This window comes from Helicoverpa zea, chromosome 9 (assembly GCF_022581195.2).
Source record: "Helicoverpa zea isolate HzStark_Cry1AcR chromosome 9, ilHelZeax1.1, whole genome shotgun sequence".
Lineage (NCBI taxonomy): Eukaryota > Metazoa > Arthropoda > Insecta > Lepidoptera > Noctuidae > Helicoverpa > Helicoverpa zea.
In genome coordinates, this window is record NC_061460.1 from 6,454,180 (window position 1) to 6,478,287 (window position 24,108).

Consider the following 24,108-nt stretch of genomic DNA (forward strand, 5'->3'; position numbering starts at 1 on the left):
AGCAATACACGGGCTCACGTAATACACCTTCGCTTTACCGTCATGACACGCACAACGTACACCAGTGTAGGCCTTAAATCACTAAAGCAGTTTGTATAAATCATCAGTGGCCGGTAAATATTCTCCGCTGAGCGCCGACTGAACGAACCTTCCGGGTAAACTGCTATATCTGTGGTGATCTACTTGTTGTAATATATGGTTGAACTAGGCAACTGGGCTGTCATACAGTATGATTTTTGTAAAGTTAGTGTTGGTATGAAAGTGTTCTTTATTGGAATGCTAGTTGTTTTGCTGTTATAATCCCGCACTAAGGAACTACTGTAAAAGAACTAGTTAGATGCCAGAGCCGGATAAAATGCGATCTATGTCAGTCAGTCTATCCGTACACCAAGTTTCATTGAAATCCGGTTAGTTGTTTTGGCAGGACAGACAAATATACTTTTGCATTTAGTAGGGAAGTAACGATTTGAGAATAATATCTATTACTTGTTTGAGTAAGAATTCGTAACCACACATGCGTATTTCTTATCATTGCGTGATCATCATTCATTATCCGAGTATTCCGGATTTTAGCGACTCATCTTCCCTGCGTCGTAATGAGGCGTGAATACACTGTTTTTTAAACAAACTGATCAATCAGTGTCCAGCCAACGTTTTGTAAAACAAGCTTTAGATACATTAGCTTTGCGATGGAAATTGAAAAAACTTTCGTGTTTATATTTTTTAAAAGCATCTATAGGTATAATATGAAATTCACTTTGCTTAACCCCATGATTTTAGTTAAAACCGAAATTCCTATAGAAGTCGATAAGTAGTAATCTCCAGAATTACCTAAGTATATTGTGGTCATGTTACTGGGTGTAGTCAAATTATATTGCTGATAATAATCAGCTCATTGTTACAGTATTATTTTAAATCATTTACCTTCAATTGTAATTTTGATATACTTACTTAGGTATAGATAGATAGAGAAGACATTTATTCAGTACAAACAAAAACAGACAATTTTTTTTACCAAAAATATAAAAAGTAAGAGGGTACACAATACAAATTACCACGACATTAAACACAAAAAAAAATGATATTATAAAATTACACATTAGATGGGTAGTAGGAACATTAAAAAAATTTGGCGTACTTGCAAATAATGGTAGCTGGTAGCAATTAGGTAGCAACTCTCTATATGTATTTCGAGAGGATCGGTGATTTGTGACGGCGGTCCTGACGCAGACAATCGACGCCGTTCCCGGGAAACTTCTTTCCATTGCCGGATGGCGACAAAAAATATATCCTTCTCCCGGGTCTAAGCTATCTCCCCTCTAATTTTCATCTTCAACGGTTCAGCCATTCTTGAGTTATAAAATGTTTAACTAACACGACTTTCTTTTATTTATGTGTGTAGAAGATATACCTAATAGGTTTACTAGATAGGTAGGTACCTACTAGGTATTTCTATACATAAAAAATTTATCCTTAGCATTCCAAGAAAGGATTAGACTCTGCAGGGAAATAGTACCCTAATATATTATTAGTATTGCAATCTTACCGCTGCCGTGTGGTCTCAGGTACATATAAATCACCCATTAGTTCCCGAGGGCGTTGTAAACCACAACTGAGGGTTTAAATATAGGTACCAAGATATCAAAGGTCTTGAAATAGTTATGCACCTGTGTCAACGTAGAACGGACTGTTATTTTATGCCAAGTATTAGTAATAGACCCCAGCATATTGCTACAATACACTTCCATTCTGATTCAAGAGCCTGATCAACGTATCGGCCAACTAAAGTTGTAAGAACGATAACCAATTTGTTTAAATCCCGTTTGTAAAATAAGTTGATATGTACTGTGTTGATCTCATTGGTGTTAGTAAAAACTAACGCAAGCAGTTCCCTACAATCTACTGGCTTACGAATGAACTAGTGTCGAGGAGTTGAACATAATAATCTAGAGCAGATATAATTACCAAGATCTTGCAACGATGAATCCCAAACGTAAACTATGTGGTTAGCGTTCTATTTGTTATCGATCTTCAATAACTTAGCGCGGATTAAGTTCCTATCCGTATCAAACATACTCACACCTAGATAGCAGAGAGTCTAGATAATGCCTTAACTGCAAGTTAGCAATTAGTATTCACTTGCGGAACTACTAGTTTGACCTACATTCGGCTTCCAAGTTGTTCTATTCACAGAAGAAGAAACTTCAAGGAATAGGTGTATTGTTATCACAGGTACATAGTATATTTGATGTGTCGCACATTTGACTTCTACCTACTTTACCTAAATATTTACATAGTGAAAGAAAAGATGATATCTGGCTGACCAAACTAATTTAATTGGTATCATCTAGCACACCGAAAGATATTGTGTTTTAAAGGATCCATGAACCCATTGATATTGTACAAAAGATGGACGATTGATAATAATACGAAAGTCAATAGTGACAAACATTATGTAGGTACATACAGAAGAATTATAAAAAAAATAAGAACGAATTTCTTAAACTTAGTTAAGTTTATTCGTAAGAGACCTAGCAGAGTTACCTTCTGTATAAATTAGGGTTACGTTCCTGTCATTAGTTGGTCAGAGATGTGGATACCCTATGTAAGGAATTCAAACCTTCGAATATGGTGCGGCTTACAATATCCGAAAATTCCCTTCGAGACATTTTAACACAGTCATGTGAATGTGAAATATTATCGGAGTTCCGGAGATGTTGGAACGTTATATTAAATTAAGGGAAGCCAGAATATGGCGAAGTAGGTAACTTGATGTGATGATATGAAATCCAAATCACCCTTTTGAATTTTTTGACCGTTTAAGTTTACTTGTCGAAAAGTCTGGTGTTCTCCAGTTCAAAAGAAATCAGAGCGATATTTTAATACATATTTATCAATAGTTCATGTGACCTAAATTAAGAAGTATATGGTTTGTGTTATGTACAGATACTTAAATTAATTAGAATATTCCCAAACAACATCGATTATAGTATCATCATCCATGGTATCAAAAAGTTAGGGAGCTTTTAATGGGTATTCCGTTGCATATCGGGTCGAGTCCCGTGAGTGCACTATGGTATGGCTTTATTAGGGTTCCACTCTAAAACGGTCGGGAAAAACAGAAAACTATGCGGGACGAAGAAAAACAAACTAAAAATGTAATGTTACTACCTCCTATAGATGTATAAAAGAGTAGTTATGTTACGTAAGGAGAAAATCGTTGTGGTTCAGAGCTGTCCTCGGGTCTTATCTTGATAAAGGATATGTCCCATGCCTGTCACTATGGATTAACCCATAGATTTCATGTTATTGGGGAAACGGATTCAGTGCGTCTTTACTTCGTGTTTTTTCTCAGCGATATTTTAATTTTATTGTCTTACTGCCAGGAAAACGGAAAAAGAAAACATTTTATGAAGACACACAATATGAGCAGATTCTCGCTAAGCTTACCTACATGGTGAGCAAAGCCATGGTCATAGGAAATAAGATACGTTTTATACATAAATAAACCAAAATAAAATTTCTATAGTACGCAACAGGTACATTAAAAGTAGATGTAGCTTCTTATCAGATGGACAATATTTCTTTGAAGAGATCTTAATTAGAAGTGTTTTGTGTAAAGAGAGAGGTTATCGCAAAGGAGAGAAAAAGGCTTGCCGATAAGTTACTTAGAAAGTTATTGGAAAATTTTCACACTGCAATTCCATTTCCAAAATTGAGTCCCAGAGATTCGTGCGTTAGGTCTCGTGTTAACTCGGGGGTCCCCCCACAGCGTTGACTTCCACGTAGTGACCCCTGGGCAACGCCGCGCCTGACCACCGTAACGGAGTGGCAGGCCGGCGGCTAACGAACGCTGTGCGTCGAAACATCTTCAACAGTCTTGCGTTTCGATATTGTGGGTGGCAATGCCACGTCTTGTAAGGGCCGCCTCCGGGCGCTGTCTCCCCAAAGGCCCTTCTCAGGGCCAACCCAAAGGCCCTTCTCGGGGCCAAACCATGGCTCGAGATGCTTCGGCATCAGAGACCAGCCGCGCACCATCCGCGGCTAGTCTCATGCGAGATAGTGACGTCGTGTCCACCGATTTGTCCGACACGGAGTCACAAATGAGTGGCACGAGCGGCGTTGCAACCCGCCAGACCAGGAAGAGGGCCTTCCTCAAGCGGGGCTCCGTAGGCTCTTCAGATGCGGCTGAGAAGCCGGCGAAGCGGGCGGTTTTACAAGACGACTTGGAGGAACAGCCGGCGCGAAGAAGCCGAGCCAAGGCCAGCCACGGCGCCTCTAGTGTCGTCTACGCGGACCACACAGTGGAGGAAATGGAGCGCATGGCCCTGGAGGATCAGATGGAAATCCTCGAGGTGGCCTCCAAGTCCTCCAACTTGAAGGGGACCTTACAGAAGGCCCTGAAATGCCGGGCAGCGAGCTTGCTCGGCATTGTTAAGGAACTGGCGCAGCGCACCACCTCCGAGGAAACGCGGCAACTGCAGGCGAAGGTGGATCGCCTGCAGAAAGAGGTGTCTGCGCTGCACGCGCGTATTGCCGAGACCACGACTCGGCAAGAGGGAACGTTAGAAGGTCCAACACCGCTGCCTCCCTCCTCCTACTTTGAGGATATTATCCGCAAGGTAGTTATGGAGGAGAGGGCCTTCACCAGAGCCTGTCTCGCCGGCATTGAAGATCGGCTCCTGCCGGAGCCGCGGCTACGCCCTCCACTCGCGGCGGATAAGGCGCCCGGACGGATGCCCATCACACCGGGGCCCTCAACGGCACCAGCCCAGGCGGAGCTCCAGGTGCTAAAACCCACCAAGGGCAAGAAGACGTCACCGGCCCCGACTACTCAGACGTTCCCTCCCGAACCGGTGACGGAAGACGTACTGCTGCCCTCCACCACACCTTCCAACCAGCCTTGGATAAAGGTGGTAAAAAGGAAGCAGAGAGGGAAAATGTCGGCCCCTGAGCCCCCTGCAGCCAAGCCTGCAGCTCTAGCGGACAAGAGGAGGAAGCTCGCTCCTCCTCCAAGAACTGCAGCCGTCGTGGTCACATTAACCCCAGAGGCAGCGGAACGAGGGGAGACATATGAGTCCGTGCTGCGGCGGGCTCGTACAAATGTCGACCCTACAGAACTTGGGGCTGGCAGAGTCACGTGCCGAAAGACCCAAACAGGGGCCCGAATCTTCGAGTTCTCGGGGGCCCAACGCGGCGCCAAGGCGGACCTCTTCGTGACGAAGCTCCGAGAGGCTATCTCGGACACGGCCAAGGTCGTGAGAGCAGTCAAGTGTGTGACACTTGAGGTGACCGACCTCGACGACTCAGTCACGCAAGAGGAGGTGGTGGCAGCGGTTGCGGCGGCGGGGGGTTGCACCGTCGCATCTATCAAAGGCCGAGCCATTAGACCTGGCCGCAGGGGCATGGGCACTACGAGATTAGAGTGCCCGGTCGTAGTTGCCAAAGCGGTCCTGGCTAAGGGTCGCCTTCCGGTCGGACTTAGCTCGGGTGGGGTCCGAGTGCTCGAGGATGCGCCGATGCGCTGTTTCAAGTGCCTCGGCATCGGGCACACCCGGCCTCTCTGCCCGTCCACTGCCAATCGTGGGGAACTATGCTTCCGCTGCGGGAAAGAGGGGCACAGGGTGGCCACCTGCGAGGCTGCCACCACGCATTGCGCGGTATGCGCTGCCAGTGGTCGTCCAGCCAACCACGTGATGGCGGGCAGGGAATGCCGACCGCCACTAAAGAAGGGCAAACCGCAGGCGCCGGCGCGGCCTGCCGCTGTCGCTGCTACTGTAACTCCAGTTTCAGTGCCGGCCACCGAGGGTAGCGCTATGAACACCGACTGATGGCTGGACAAAGACGACGTGTTCTTCAAGCGAACATCAACCACTGCAGAGCAGCCCAGAGCCTGCTGGTCCAAACCTTTGCGGAGTGGTTGGTGGACGTGGCGGTTATCGCCGAGCCGTACTCTGTCCCTGGCAGCTGGCTGGGAGACGACAACGGCTCGGTTGCATTGATGGCGCGATCTTCCACGGACTCTCCTCCCCTCTCGCTCTTAGAGAGGGGACCGGGATACGTGGCCGCAGCGTGGGGTGACATTGCCCTTATAGGGGTGTATTTCTCACCAAACCGCCCTCTCACGGACTTCGAGAACTTTCTAGAGGTCCTCGCCAGGGTGGCAGGCGGAATGGTACAGCACCGGGTGTTGGTCTTGGGCGACTTTAACGCCAAGTCGATAATATGGGGTAACCCGACCACCAATGCCCGAGGACGAGAGGTTGAAACCTGGTCCGTGTCATCCGGTCTGTCCCTCTTGAATAGAGGAACAGTACACACCTGCGTGCGGCGGCAGGGGGGCTCCATAGTGGACCTCGCCTTTGCATCCCCTTCTTTGGCGGCCTGTGTAGTGGACTGGCGGGTGGAGCTGGTGGAGACGCTGTCCGACCACCGATACGTGCGGTTTGATGTTTGCACCCCAGACTCCCAGGGGACCCAGGAGGGTCGGTCGCACTTCCCACGGTGGGCGCTCTCCCGCCTAGATCGGGAGGCCGCCGTAGAGGCGGCGTTCGTCCAGGACTGGCTGGCCCCTTCTGTCGGAGTCCGTGATGTGGACGCCACAGCGGTCCAGTTAAGGGTATCCCTGACCGAGGTGTGCAACTCTAGCATGCCTCGGTCTCATCGTCCGGAACCTAAACGTGCCGTTTATTGGTGGTCAGAGGAATTGGGGGATCTACGGGCCGCCTGTGTGGCAGCCAGGCGGGCCTACACGAGAAGCCGGCGGCGGCGCCTTCGCGACCTTGACAACGAAGACCGCCTCTATGCAGCCTACATAGAGGCTAAGTCGACACTGACGGCGCGAATGGGCACAGCCCAGGATCGCGCGAGGGCGGAAATGTTTGAAGGTTTGGAAATTGACCCCTTTGGGAGGCCGTACAAGGCTGCATGCAACAAACTGCGCCCGTACGGTCCCCCCGTTGCCGAAACCCTCGAGCCGTCTTTGCTGGATGGGGTGGTCCAGTCCCTGTTTCCGGGCAGGGACAACTTCACCCCACCAGTGATGAGCGCCCCGCGGGGTGCGGCTCTGTCGTCGGCCGAGGAGGTCCCGCTGGTTACGGAGAACGAGATAGAAAGGGCAGCTTTCTGCCTCAGGGGGAAAAAGACGGCCCCAGGTCCAGACGGCGTCCCCGCAAAGGTGATGGCCATCGCCACCTCCCAGATGGGAGAAAGGCTTCGGGACCTCTTCAGTGCGTGCCTCACGTCTGAGAGGTTCCCGAAGCCATGGAAGGAGGGCCAATTGTGCCTTCTTCGTAAGGAAGGGCGGCCGGCGGACTCCCCATCGGCATACCGACCCATCGTTTTACTGGATGAAGTCGGTAAAATGTTCGAGAGGGTCCTCGCCGCCCGAATCAACAGGCACCTGAGTACAATCGGCCCAGATCTAGCGGACGCCCAGTTCGGTTTTCGAGCTGAGCGTTCGACAGTTGATGCACTATCTCGACTCAAGGATCAGGTGAAGGAGGCGATGGATGCGGGGGATGGACTGTTGGCTGTGTCATTCGACATAGCCAACGCCTTCAACTCTATTCCCCACTCTACCATACTGGAGGCCCTCCGCTTCCATGGGGTGCCTCCGTATTTGCGGGGACTTTTGGCGGACTACCTGAGGGACCGCACTGTCCTCCTTGTGGACAAGACGGGACAGCTCCGACGTTACGGCGTCGAGTCCGGTGTCCCACAGGGCTCTATTCTGGGGCCACTCCTGTGGAACATCGGATTCGACTGGCTCTTGCGGGAAAACCTCCCCCGTGGCACGTCTGTCATCTGCTATGCAGACGACACCCTTCTGACTGCCCGGGGGAGAAATTTTGCAGAGGCGGCTAGCTTGGCCTCGGCGGGCGGTTCACTAGTGGTGGACAGAATCTCCCGCTTAGGGCTGACGGTGGCGCTGCAAAAGACCGAAGCCGTGTTTTTCCACGGGCCTCGGCAACACCAACCGCCCGACGCTCATATCCATGTGGAGGGAGTCCGCATTGGGGTGCAGCCCCAGATGAAATATCTGGGCATAGTCCTCGACAGCAGGTGGCACTTCAGCGCCCACTTCAGCGGGCTGTCGACGCGCTTAATGAAGACCGCGGGCGCCCTCTCATGGCTCCTCCCGAACATCGGGAGGCCCGGCGACCAATGCTGTCGTCTATACGCCGGCATACTCAAGAGTATGGCCTTGTACGGGGCACCAATCTGGGCAGACTCACTGTGCAGGCGGAGAAACGCCGCTGCCATCCGAAGGCCACAGAGGGTCATTGCGCAGCGGGTGGCGAGGGCGTACCGTACAGTGAGCTTTGCGGCGGCGTGCGTTCTGGCGGGAACCCCTCCATGGGAGCTCGAGGCTTGGGTGCTCGCCAGAGTGTACGACTGGAAGGCGGCACAGAGGGCTCTAGACCGGCACCCGGACCCAATAGAACGGGAAGAAGTTCGGGAGGAAGCGAGGGAGGTAATAACTGGGCACTGGGCCGAGGACCTTGCCTCGGCAACGTTCGGTCGCCGGACGTTGGATGCCATCGGGCCTGTTCTGAACGGATGGCTCGATCGGCGGCACGGGTGCCTCTCGATGCGTCTGGTGCAGGTGCTGTCCGGGCATGGCTGCTTCGGATCGTACCTGCACCGGATTGGGAGGGAGGAGACTCCACAGTGCCACCACTGTGAAGCCGAGGTGGATACGGCAGAGCACACAATCGAGGTGTGCCCATCGTGGACTGAACCCCGCCGCACCCTGGTGGCAGTAGTCGGGGACGACCTCTCGCTCCCCAGCGTGATTGCTGCCATGCTGCGAAGTGAGGAGGCATGGGAAGCGGTGGCCTCCTTCTGTGAGGACGTCATGTCACAGAAGGAGTCGGCGGAGCGCGTGCGGGAGAGCGACCCTCTCGCGGCGCCGCACCGCAGACGAAGAAGGGGTGGAAGACGGCGAACACAACGTCCGTCCCCATCCGCCCCGGGGGGTGATCAGCGGGCGACAGGCACGGGGGTGCCACCGCCTGCACCACAAGGACCGCCCCTTGTGCTCCGGCCATCATAGGGACCCCCTCCCCACTGGGGGGAGGCATGAGGGGCCTGCCGTAAGGCGGGCAATCGCCGGTGGGGGACTGGATGCCATAGATTCCCAGACCCCCTCCACTCAGGCGAGGTCGGAGTGCCGCTGGGCCTTTTTAGTGGGTATACCGGGAACGTCTTTACCGGGGAGTCCCACATACCCCTCTCCCGTCCCCCGACGGGAAGGGGATGCGTAATAGCATTTTTAGCCCAGCGACAACAAAAAAAAAAAAAAAAAAGGTCTCGTGTTAACTCGGCTTTACGATTCGCTATGTTCAGTGTTGCCAGTATGTCCCCATATTGGGCAATAATTCATGTAATGCTCTGTTTTGTTTCCAGCAAATAGTGGAATTTATTGCGACGGCGACAAGCGGGTTTATTATCATTTAGTTTATTGCTCAGCGAGGAATGCAATGATATATTATGGCCTGCTGATTGTTCACATTGCTCTGTGAATAGTAATGCCAATTGCCGCTTTTAATATAAAAACCCTATTTTTTTTATCGTATTGTATTAATATTGGTGAAAGGTATTTATTTCAATAGGTAGATATTTGTTTGAATCGACAACAAACAAATTCGGCGAAAATGTCAGCTTATTTATATTGGAAAATTAATTTGAGTCGTAATAGTTACAAAAAATTATTAAAATATATGATGTGTAATCTGTTTTCTATTATTTTCATTTTTCTATTATTTTCATTTTTGTTTTTATTTTGCTGTATTAGTTATGTTTGTGACAACCTTTGTACTTACTAAAGTTTTTATAGTTTGAATAATACATTTTAATTGGATATTTACAGTTACAATGAATGTTGTTTTGTTACCTTTATTTGTACAAATAACATTCATTTTCGAACGCTCGGCTTTAAAAAATAAACACCAGGTTGTGCTTGCAAACTATCTAAATTGACGGTTTGTGTTGGTTTTATCTCGCTTAGTTAAATTGTTAAACGCGAATTTATGACGTCAATTAGCAAAACAAATGAATAATATTGGATGGCTGATTTTAATCGCTTTGTTACTTGTCAGCCTAGGGCTGAAAGTACTAAAACATTTGATGCAATTTTTTTATAAGTGTTTGGGTAACATTACAGAAAGGTGACAAACACTTTTTTTTTATTTATTTATTTATTTATTTATTTAAAAACATACACACTATCATTACAGTTTACAAACCAATTCGATAGTGGTGTCCACAATAGCTATACATACAAAAATAATAAAATTTAACTTAAATCTAATACAAAAACAAAACAAAACAAAACTGGAAATCAAATAACTACTATACAAAAATCATAAAATTTAACTTAAATCTAATACAAAAACAAAACAAAACTGGAAATCAAATAACTACTTACCTATACAAAAATCATAAAAAATGTACCCTACAACAAAATAACACAATAAAACATCCTAATAACTATAACTAATAATATTTAACAATACTATTGCAAATTCCCTCAGATTGCACGAAAACAAATCTATCCTCGCATGCACTTCATTTAATACCCGTATTGTGCGGGTGAAGGGTGCCTTCGCCAGCAGATTGGTTCTGGCTGCCGGCACTGCCAGCAGTGGCGGCCGCCGCCGTCTCCACACGTACCTGTCCGGCACGCACAGCTGCAGGTGACGCAGCACACCCGGGTTGTGCGCTAAACCTCGCAGGAGCTGTACCGCATACACCGCGAGTGTAAATTCCCTGCGCACTCTTAGCTGGTTGTACCCTACCATACCCAGTACAAAAAGTGTAGGATACATCAGCGGGTAAAATGGGTACACCCCATAAAGTTTGAAATACAAGTGTCTGGTAAACTTGTTTTGTACTCGTTCAAGCATGACACTGTATTTCGCTTCATGAGGCGCCCAAATCACCGCACTGTGCTCCAGGTGACTCCTTACCAAAGCGTCATACAGCACCCTGAGGGTAGCGATGTTGGTGAATCCCTGCGACTGTCTCAGTACGAAACCCAGGTTTCTATAGGCCTTCTTGCAAATCCTAACTATGTGCTCCCGGAAAGTTAGATCAGGGGTAAGTAGTACACCTAGGTCTCGTACCTGCGAAACTCGCTGCATCGGCTCTTTATCCACATTGTAGTTGTAGGCTAAGGTAGACTTCGCGCGCGTAAACGTCATCACTGAGCATTTCGCTGTATTTAAATAGAGCTTATTTTTATTGCTCCATTCAACCACTCTATCTATGTCTTCCTGCAATTTCTCACAGTCCGACTCACTCCTGACCTCGAGCAGCAATTTGAGGTCATCTGCAAACAATAAACATAAACTGTGCTTGACTACCTCTGGTAAGTCATTTATCATTAAAATGAATTCCAGAGGACCCAAATTGCTGCCCTGGCTTACGCCTGACCTGGTGTAGTATGGCTGGGATTCGAAACCGTTGTAGTCGACGTACTGCTGCCGGTCTTCCAAGTAGCTGGCGAAGAACTGTAGAAGGTGTTGAGTACAGCCAATTTTTGCCAGCTTCATTAGCAGAACATCATTATCAACGGTATCAAATGCCTTTTTAAAATCAAAATATGCCGCGTCTACCTGTACACCAGCATCGACTGCCGGCCCCGCTCTCACCATAAAATTAAGCAAGTTCGTCGCAGTGCTGCGCGCCGGCCGGAACCCGTGCTGCGCGTCCGATAGCTGCGCGCTCACTTGAGCCTGCACACAGCGTTGTATGGCAGACTCGAACACCTTGGCAGGCGTCGACAACACCGCCACCGGTCTATAGCCACTGACATCCGGCCCGGACTTGCCTTTTGGAACCGGAATAACTCGCGTGGTTTTCCATCTAGTCGGAAACGTCGCCTGTTTTAAACATATATTAAATATATGATGCAAAGGCTCTGCTAGCACCCGTCCACAGTCGCGGAACAGAAATGCTGGAATACCGTCGGGGCCGCATGAGCGCTTTGGCTTGAGCTTCGTGAGCGCTTCCCTAACATCGTTTTATCTGTATACATTGTTAAACAGTTTTTTAGAACAAGCTTTTGATATTTTGGTTACAAAAAATTTATAAACGATTTCTTGGAAATTATCGTTTAGTTTAAAATTTAAATGTGTCAAGCATAAAAATAAAACTATTTCCATATTCATTATGAAGTTGGTAATTAATGAAACTGTTAGGTCGACATTTGTAAATAAAAACTGTTTTATGCTTAAGATAACTTGTGGGTGGTGTCAGCTCAGTGGGAACTTCTAGGGAGATAAATTGTAGCCGTTGACTGATGGCTCCGAGTTGCCAGAGCAAAAAAACAACGTTGATTGACTTGCGGCCTCCCGACCTTGAAGTTTTGAACACTTTTAAATATCGGATTTTGTTCACTTTATTCAATCTTTGTTTCATTTGAATTTTATTTTGAGTCTTAGTATATGACTCCTAAAAGTGTATTTATTGAACATTATAATGTAGCAGGAGCCACATAAATATGGCAATTCTATGATAAGATAAAAGTAGAATCTCTCTAAACATATCTCAGCTATTTATAGCTTAAGCTTATCCAGTATAGTTTAAAGAGGAAATGGTGCAATCAAGCGTTCCAAATGCGACGGAAATGCGATCGGAACAGTCTTCTTGTGAGAGAGAAAGCTAGTCAGTATTTCATTCGGTTAGAAATTACTCACGGATTGCTCTAATAGGGTGAGACTTTTGGTGCGCATTTATTTAAAGTCATCGTTGTCTTTGGAGGTTCTAAGAAAAATCTTTAAACGGAAAACCATTGAAACAATTTTAGGTATCAAAACATGTTATTATTTTATTTATTTAAGATAACAGAAATATGCAAGATTTTGAGGCAACATAAAGTGGGAAAACGCGTCAATATATGCAAGAAATGATGTATAAGTTGGTAGTACTGAAACAAGTTTTCATTTCAGAGTCCCTTCCCCCAGTGTTATCTTAACGAAATCTACCAGGGCAGCATAAACGCAGGGAGCATTATGTCAGCTGACGTCGAGCATTATTTTCAAATTCCCTTTACCGGGTCCTGCCAGTATTAGAGCGGCTTAAAGGGTCTAAAGACGTAATTGTATCAAGCGGCCTAGGCGGGGTCAAGTGGATTAATATGCTTTTGAAGCCAGCAACCTGAAGATAAACTTAATGTTAAACAGGCTTACGGCACGCTGCGTAATCGCTGATTGCGATTTGCATGGTACGCTGAAATGACTTCATAATCTATAACGTTAGGCCTCTCTCAACGGAAGGCGTTCTTCCTGGATGAATTAATTGTATCACGACGAAGGATTATAAGGGATTATTCGGTACTTTATTTTCGTCGGTCTTTTTTCTTAGGCAGTGCAAAGGCAAAACCGTCCTGCCTTTATACCTAAAGACACAAACAAAATTGCGGCTTACACAAATAGAGGCATCATCATCCTCCGAGCCTTTTTCCCAATCATGTTGGGGTCGGCTTCCCAGCTGAGTACCAGTGCTTTACAAGAAGCGACTGCCTATCTGACCTCCTCAACCCATTTACCCGGGCAACCCGATACCCCTTGGTTAGACTGGTGTCAGACTTACTGGCTTCTGACTACCCGTAACGACTGCCAAGGATTTTCAATGACAGCCGGGACCTACAGTTTAACGTGCCATCCGAAACACAGTCAGTGGTGTCTAAGATATACTTAGAAAGTACATACAAACTTAGAAAAGTTGCATTGGTACTTGCCTGACCTGGGATCGAACCCGCGCCCTCATACTTGAGAGGTTGGTCCTTTACCCACTAGGCCACCACGACTTTTTTTTTTTGCTTACACAAATAGAGGCATTTAACTGAAAACAATGGAATTACGAACCAATACTTATACCGCTCGCAATCTTTGGTCCATTTTTCATATTCTGCAATACACATAACTTCCCACACTGTTAAATCTGGTCGCTCGGTTGGACGGAGAGGGTAAAATGTGGAAAACCTAAACGTAATTTATGTTTTCCAGAATGTCACCCTTTATCGAACGTTTCCATACAAAATTTCGGGATGAGGCATAAATTGTAGCGTCGGACCGAGGACGTTTTATGGAGCTTTGAAGAGGATCCCGTGCGCCTTTAATATCGAACTGGGTCGCTGTGTGTTTTATACTGTTTATCCGGTGGTCGGACTAATAGCTGGAGGTGAGACGATGAATATGAGGTCAAAGATGCAGTGGCATTACATAGACGACATGATAGCAAAAGCTTCCGTTATGCTGGAAAAATATCCAAACTACTAACAATTCAAGCACGTTTTTAAAAGCTTACGTTTAAATATTCCTTTCTACATTATCGACTTTTTAAATTCGAAATTAACTTTTGCGAAATGCGGTTCGAATTCTCACTTCTAGATCTTTCGTAAACGCGAACTTTAAGCTGCAGAATGAAAGCAAATAGTCAGTCACAGCTGACGAAGATTAAATTAAATGGGGAAAGTTTGAAGAACTATCTCCTTTCAGATTGTTGGATTGACGTCGCGAACCGATTGTCAGACCGAATGGAGAACCGATACTGAACTGAATCCAATAGAAATGTTCTAGTAACACAGTGTACAACACTAAAGAATTTATAGTGAAGACTGAAGAACCTTGTTGGACTTGTGTCGAGTATTTGCGCGTCTATAAAAATGTATTCCATTAATTATTGGATTTTCATTTTCAAATCAGATTATTATAATCTTACGTTCATTTGCAGAATACAAGATAGAGTTACACAATGCTGGTATACTTGCCGGAACCGATAGAAGCATCTTGCTTATAAGTACATAATAGTTATTTACAACTTTATATACAGAACTATTCCTGAACTACCCAGCTCCAAGGGCCTATGTTTACTTACGAAAGAAAACAAATAGCTAGGTATATTATAATAGCTGCAAATATCGGTGTTAGCAAAAACATTTCGTATCAGAACCAAAACAAAAATAACTCATACAGAAAATAATATTCGTTCTGTTCCGTAGCCAGCATAATTTCTTGGCACGACATAATAAATGATGGTACGTGTGTAAACATACAGGTACTATATATTATGAGGGAGATAATGCCAAAATCCCGGAACACAAAAACATATAGATATAAATACGAAAGAAAAGGGACCGATTCCCCGTTATTGAAAACCTCCGTCTTTCTCATCGGCCTTTGATTCGAGCGAGTCGGGCAAACAGGTGTCATATCTCAATGGAACTTTTTCCCGTTCCCTAATTCGATCCAGCAAATGATTTGGAAAGGCCCGATTGGATGACGTCATTATTCATTATGTATAAATGCCTATGCACGGGTTTGTATAGCTGGGAACGGAAGGGAAACGTCGAAGTTGAGGAAAATAAATTATTAACTTTTCACGGAAATGTTCGGGTAAACTATTTTGCGCGGTTAGGAAAATAAGAATTGTGGACGATTTGCTGTCGCTTTTCTTAGCACAATACTGGCAAGTAGCACACAAACGTTTTTATACTCATAAAAAACAACTTTTTATCAATGATACGAATAAGCAATTCATTGTTAAATTCGTTTGCGCCTTCCCATTTGCTCTTTAACAGCACAATTTCCAATTCAATTATGTGGGTAGTTAACCCAGGTATTTAATTATTCTAAACGCACCCTGAAAGTAACCTTGGTTTAATTCTAAAACGACTTGAGTGAACGAACTCCCTTGACACCTCACTTTGATAATGTCTCAAAATTTATGGAGCAAAAGATGACGCCACAAAAAATATTACACCGCTAAGTAACGTATTGAATATTTTTTTCGCCAACTTATTGTTCGCTTGGCACATTTAAGTTAATGTGCCGTGAATAATTGACATGAATGCGTTTAAACACCTAATACGTTTTGGAGAATAATATTACTCCTATACAACACTGTGAGCAGTGTTTCGCAGTGTTTAATGGTTCGGAATCGTGATAGTTGAACTTAGTACCCGCATTCATAATACAACGTTTGGGCTATGAAGTTAGCGTTTGTTTGCGCAGAATCACAGATTTATGTGACTTTCTTGGTAAATTATGCTACCAAGAATACATACACACACTCATATGAAACCATTTAAAAACTCAAGTTTTTTGAACTAATCACAACTGCTTCCTTTGTCTTTATAAATAGGAACTCTTCATAGGTACCTCCCTCTTTTAAAAGAATTTCACCCAAACTGAAATATTCTATTAGTCCAAAAATCGACGAGCAACGGAACTTTCCAATATTCGTTTAACTCGGATATTGGGGAAACTTGCCTTCATACACGTAATACAAATCACGGCACTTTTCCAGGTAAATAAAATCAGCGTCGGTTGGCATTGACGGATCGTTCGCCCACCTACAATGAACGATCGGTGGCAGGATTTGCGAATATGTTTCCTCGAGCTGTTAGCTGACGCTTCGAGCATGAAGTATTTAATGTCCCTAGGGAAATACTTACTGGAATTCTCGTTGTTAATCTACATAATGTTTTGTAAATATCGCTCATTTTAATTCTATCTATTTTCATATTTACTTATATCTTTTGTTCAAAATCGCTATTGTGACACTTCATTTTTGTGAAGTGGTGTAAAACAAAACGAGAATACATAAAGCATGTTCTAGACAGATTAAATCCGGTGCTCAACCAGAGATACGCCAAAGCATATTTTTAAATCTATAATGTTAAATATCTTTTATGTATATTCGTCGCTATAAATATACCTACCTAGTAAGATAATCGCTCGTTTCGTGGCGTGATAAAAGTTATGGGATCCAAGATCTAGTAACCGTAATGCCGTAAATGCTGTATGTATGTATGTATGTATAATGTGCAGAGGAAGTTAACGTGATCTTTAATGTTGTGTGCGATGTAGTTTGTGTGTCTTTGTTCGTGTTATTCATATGGAAGTTTACTCTCATGTCACGGAGTATGAGGTTATTGATAAAATGTGTACCTATCTGTTTATTTTGGAAGACTGTATAATTAAGGATTTATTGGTATTTATATATTGTGGATTATGTCAAAATGCGGAACATCATGAAGGTTTTAAGAGCGATGAATGGATGGTTATGGACGAATTCGCAAGTTGCTTAAAATCAGAATATTATACAGACCTTTAAGTGCCATCCTTATAGTTATTGTAAAAAAATGCTGCTCAAGCAAATAGCAGTTTTACTAAAGGAAATAAGTACATACTTTTTCCTACTTTAAAGGTAATACTCGGCATCTCTCAACCCTTTCCGCTTTAAACCTGTCATTATTAATTTAGACTACGACATTCTATGGAGCCAACCATTTTGAACCCTTCATTGAGTATTCTGTAGGCCGGTAATAAATTTCAAATTAACAAATTTCTGGCAAATTGAATTTATAGTCCTCTCAAAACATGCGAAACCCCAATTTAGTCGGAAACTTTGGAATTAGATGTGAAAAAGTTTGTTTTAAAATTAATTCTAAGAAAACACCTTAAATCTTCAGTACAACGAAGCCTAGGAAGTATGAAATTCAGGGGGGAATTCATTTTCAAATCATATTTTGATAACTTAATTAATATATTTTTAATTACCAACTAAAAATAATATTTCAGTGGAATTAAATATTTAATGTATTTATTTGACCCTTTTACAGCAACAATGCTAAATTCCATTGGTGATAAAACAATTGGTGCAAAAAGTTTTGATGTAGTAAGTGGTATACTCCTAAGATCAACTTTTTGCCCAACTATCGCTTTTCAAATGTTTTATAACCGAACAAGAGGCAGCAAGAAGTTGCGGGGTAAAGTTATCACGTGCCTAGCTGTCGCCAACGAAAGTTAGGCTAAGACTAAGCTATAAATATCCTGCTCTGTGCGCCAATAAATTAGTGTTGCCAGCATGAGGACGAACACCAGGTTGAGGTCTATTAACTTTCTGTGTAAATTGTAACGTAAATCCTGTTTTGTTGCACCTTGAGTGCTGGCTGGTTTGTTACGTTTTTTGAAAGTGTTTTTTTTTAATGGAGTTACCAGGTGGAAAAAGGGGTGAAGTTGCTATGCATACTCCTTAGTGAATATTATTAAAGCAAAACTACAAAATGTTCGTAATAGAATGGTTTTATTTAAACGTTTACGTAATAGAAGCGAAAATCATATACCATATTATAACTAATTCATATTTCCTCAATATAACTGACGTTTCATGTAAAAGCGACTTTGAACAGAAGATTAATTCTTTGTCTGTTGTTATGTTTCTCAGAACCTTTTGACTAGAATGCTAATAACACACAAATAACATAATACTCAGAGAGGAAGCCGCTATCTGTGTATTATTTCCTCGTAAAAGCAACCACGCGAATTCATATTAACATAATTATATCACCTGATTTTGTATATTTTCGAGAAGCTAATTTGGGTCTTGTAGAATTGAAGATAGGTTATTCAGACTTCGGTAAAAGAGGAAGCCTATACATAAAAATACGTATTCCTCAATATAAGCAAATCAAAGACACGCTTTAAGAAGGTTTTTGTGTCTTTCCAAGAAATCATAATAAGCATAAAATATAATTCAATTCGTAAATTGGTACCTATTATACGTCCGAATACAAATACACACAATTTATGTTACCCTGTTAACCACCACAAAATACAGAATGTAGCTCCCAAATTCAATATCATTGTCTCCTGACAATTTTGATGAAACAGATACATACACTGTTCGGTTCCGGAACGCATTCACAAGTTTACTGTTTATTTACAGCCACATAACCATATCAAGCAAGTTGCAACTTCGCAATTTACGATCAGATCCGTTTCGATGTTTCGATCAACAAAGCTATTTCTGACAGTTAAAACAATTGAGTACGAATTCCCCGAATTTTGCGATGTTTCAAGTCAAGAATGATATCCGTTCGAAATTCGAATCATGTCATCCATTGCTTCCATTTCATGCATGATTTTGTTTTATGACTGTCCAGTGATCCAATGATTTTGAAAAAAGGTTTTAAATAATATGTCCCAATATAAGTTGTAGAATTTGAAATGGTAATCAGAATCCCAAAAGTTTTTGAACGTGGTTATATTAACAGCCATTGTGATACCTGATGGGTTTTCCTGGAACCCGAACTCAGCTTTAAAATGACTAATCACGGCTATTAGCTACAGATTAAGCTGATTATTTTATGCAGGCTGCATTAATAAGGAGCATCCGCGCGAACTCTCTGCCAAATTAGAAATTAAATATTGAGATGCGTTACGGTACTATACTTGTATGTAGGTATATTGTTAGACAGATAACATTATGTAGAACCTAAAAATTATTAGTTTAGGTGTATATTATTTTGTACAAGATACCTACAGCTTGAGTAATTGGATCACAAGAGTACATAAATTACTCTAGCTATCTGCTAGGTACACGAAAAGTTCGTAATAACTAGACTTGAATTTCTGACAATGAAGAAAATTATTGTAGTCTGAATAGAAACTTTGTCCGCTATCAGTATTGAAGATAAACACAGTGCGGCGTTTAGATTCATTAAAGCAAAAGTTACGCTCTGCAGTTTAATTAAAGTTTTGTATTTTCACTAAAGGCTTCCCGCGGCGCTGCCCGCATCTCTTCCTACAAACTTGTCCAAAGGAATGTGGCCAGGATATATATATGTTAGTTACAAAATTTTATGGAAGTTTTAAAACTTGTGCAATTTTCTTAAAGTTAATTTCCTTAGAGACCTGCGGTTGATGTACGTTCTTTTGTATATTTTCCTTTATTAATTTTGTGCGGTCGACTTGGTTAGAAAAAGGATGGGCTAAAGGGAATTGTGGTATTCCATCTATCTCTCACCCCGAAAGGTACCTGCGAACGCTGGGCTCCGCTTAATGTTACAAGAGAAACTTTATTTTTTGTTGACTTTAGTGTACTTGGGATCATTTTTTTAAAGCCGTATAGGCACCTCGTTTTGCTAATATACTTTCGTGATTTCTGAAAATATTGTATCTTCTATAATGTTTAAATATTAATAACTAGCTTTCGCCCGCAGTTTCACCCGCGTCCCGTAGCCGGATAGTGACAAAAACTATGTTAAAACCTTCTCCCGGGTCTAAGTTACCTCCCCTCTAATTTTCAGCCAAATCGGTCAAGCTGTTTTCATGTTATGTTGTGACAACGGAAAGCGAGTTTCATTTTTATATATATAAGATGATCAAATTGGGACTCAAATATCAGTTTTAATGACTCTAAAATGACTAATTGCTGCAGTTCCTACTAGGCATGGTATTCTAATTATCTTATAACGAACTAGACTTTGCGTTTCACGATGACCCGCGCATTTACATACACTAACAAGATACATGCGATCTCATTAAAACTTAATAATATTACACCGTCATACTTTGTTTTGTCATATTTTGTTATAATTTGAGAGAACTTTAGGTTTTCGCTGTTTGTCCGGGGCATCGAGGTTGTCCCATATTATTTTGTGGCCTGAATTTTCAGACTTTGTGTGATTTTATACATCTACACTAGTTTTTTTAAATGGCTAAGTAAGCTTATGGTTTTATTGTGACAAGTGAATTTCCTTTCAATATGACCACATCCGGCTGGTTACATATTTTACTACGCTAAAACATCTTTGTTTTGTATAATAAGCTTTACTCCAAATGAACATGTTATTACAGAACAAGGTTCGGCTTACCATTAAATAAATATCCGGATACAGTATTTGCTAGTGTAATCAAGATAAATGATAGTCAATCATTCATTACCGCATTTGACTAACCCATACTGCTGATACTATCCATTTTTATAATAACCTCATTTGTAAAGCCAGTTAATTAATTTGAATAATATTTCACCGGTCACGCATGACTGATGTTGTGAAAATATTGGTTGCATATCCGCTTTGTACGCGGTTATTAGTTTGTAATCCTAATAAATTACTCGTATCAGCTTACTCGACTTTACCAATACATTTTACGATGAAAATGATAACGTATTTTAAAATTAATCATGGCAACGCTCTGATATTACAAAATGCATAAGAGTACATTTTAGAATCTAATATAAAATCTGCAGCGTGTCCGTGCTACTCATATAAAATCTATCGTTCACCGAGTTATCCGTGTGAAATATTATTTCCCTCACGATAGACCTGCCGATGATAGCCGAACGTTACCGAAGTTTTACGAAAGACGCCGAACTGGTGTCGGAAAATTTATTTACCTGACGCCCGGGTCACATGTTATTTCTATGGTCTATATTAGGGTAGCCTTTTACCGCGAGTGGGGTCACGAAACTGCCTTTAATAGGCACTTTTGTTGTGAACCTAACAAAGGTACTGGCAACGAAAATTTAAGGATTTTTCTATGTATTAGAGTAGATAATATTATGTGCTCAGTTTTCCCCTTTTACATCAATATAAAGAAAAAAAAAACTGGTAGTTTGGGTGAAGGTAAACTACGGCCTCAATATTGTAAACGAAGAATATTAAAGTTTTGTTTCGCATATTTCGTGCTTATGAAAACAATTATTTATTCCCCAGAACGAGATATTATATTCTGATGATTGAAAAATCTGCTCCTGAATAATATACAACTAGTAATATTGGTTGTACACATGAAAATCTGTTTTAGTGAAATATTTTTGCTGATAAATTGGATAACATCAATTTTAATGTCAAAGTAATTTAACGATTTGTTTACAAACATTTTGACCTACTTAAAAACACTAATAAACAAAGTTATGCAATTTTCAAACAACTGTAATACCTAAAAAAACTATATGGTGTAATTTCATTATTCACTCCCCTTTCACCATCTCATCTGTTATACAATCCATCCAGCGTCATTCGCTTACCTAACATTTCCATTAAATAAAAGCTGATTATTTATTCACAACAAAATCCAGCTCAAGTTTTTCTTCAAGAAAATCTTTAGAACATTTTTGCTGTGGCTTCAAGTTTTTCCACAATCTTCGCTTCCTCTTATACGTATATCTAGTATCTCTTTTAGGCTTAAAGAATGGAGCCCTATTTTCCGAGCGCACGCCTCTTTTGTTTCGTCCACATTCATTAATCTATATGGGAGAGCTCTCAGCCCACGGCCTCCGACACCACTCTATACTACTGCATTACTTCCCGAGGTACTTTTTTCACTTTTAGCGCCTAATAGCTTATTAATGTTAGCAGTTTCAGCTCACGGTAATGTCGGGAAAGGGTTTAGGAATTAATAGAGCGTGAATTTTGGTTAAGAACGTGTCGAAGTCTTTCGAATTTTAAATTTTTATTATCGGGAACAAACATAACGAAAATCAAAACGATGAACTGGCCCATTGTATCAAGCATTCTGGGGAAGCAAAAAAGCCTTACGTTTCCGATATAAAAAGGCACATTTTGTATGAAATTATTAATAATTTCACTTGCTACCGTCGGCAGCGTACAAACAATAAATATTAATTATTTCGTTAGTTTGCGCTTTATTTATTCACGTCTGGTGTATTGAATAAACATTAAAGTCACTTACGGATAAAATATAGTAAACGCACAGATGGCACACAAAATAAATTGCTCGAATGCTGAGCTGACTGTTAGGTACATATACGGCCATAACAATAACGAATTATTTATTGGAATAACTATAGTTGCGTCCCGCGTTTTTGCCTGCGTCTCAGAGGATTTTCATACCACATTAAAAGTAGGTAGTCTCCAGAATAAAAAAAAAAACATCTCAATTGGTTGAGCCATTTTGACGAGGATGCGTAACAAACAATCATCAATTTTTTCAATATTATATTGGCAACTATAGTAAAGCGCTATTATTCTCAGTTGATTTAAAATTTAATCAGAGCTGTAAATTAAAAAGTTTCTCAATTAACTCAGGCCAAGAACAAATCCAAACAAAATTAATAAAAACAAAAAAATATTAAAAATGTTACACTTATTAAAAGCTGTTGTTGTATTTTATTACTTCATTTCAAGTAATCAAAATTCTGCGCGTAATTTTTTTTCGCCCATAAAGTTTCAGTTCACGTAGCTCGTAAAGAAAAATACAAATGAAGTGATGAATTACGTATAATGTTTTGCAAACCGACGTTAATAAATGATAATGTAAGGAAAACTTGAAACACAGAGAGTAAACAAGGTTTACTTTATTTGATTAAAAATGTTTATTGATTCATGTTTTATAAGATAACGTATTTTATAATTATGTCTGTCCGGCTTTCACATCAAAACTACTGAAACGAACCTTTTTACCACTCTATTAATCTATTTCATCTTTATTTTTATATAATCCGGAATATGTAATCATATTGTTTGATCACAACTTGAACACCGATGTTAATATTTGAATAATTCCGCGTAACTTTACGGATAATTTCTCGGAATCCCAAGGGGAAAACCGTACGGAAAGGAATAAACATTTATTAAATCATGCTGTATGTGAGAGTTAGAAATGAGTGTTTTATTGCTGAACCCTGTGTGGCCACTAAAGTAGCACAAATGTTCAAGTTTATGTGATTGATATTCAGTTAGCCGGGAAAATATAGAATGTTTTTCAAAAGATTTTCTTCTTACTACCTTAATATATGTAAATAACAGTGTAATATATATGTATGTGCAACAATTTATTGTACACGATTACGTTTCGCAAAAGAAGAAGGAGAAAGTAGTTTATTTTCTAACTTTGTGTAGTTATAGGGAATCACTAAATGGTAAAAGATTCCGGAAACACTACACTTTAAGTACGATCGCTGGACATACAATGGGTGTTCTACACAGCCATCAAATTGGCCAACCGTAGTACGGAAAACCTTTATTGTAAAAATATTAAAGTAAAGGGGTAATTTTCGCTTATTTTAGAGCTTCATGTTAGCATTATGAGCGACGGCTGTCGTAAAACGTCAAAACAATATTAACACAGAAAGTGCTTACATGACGTCTTTTACGATCGTTAAGCTTAGTGCGAGCCCCAGAGTATTCCTTCGCGGAACACTCGATAATTAGCTCCGGTATTACCATAACACCTTATTTATATTACGTCGCGTGCTCCATTTTGGTTGCTTTAATTATAACAGGGAATAAGCTTATGAAAATATGCTATTACTACAGAAAATATTCTTTATATAAACCTACGT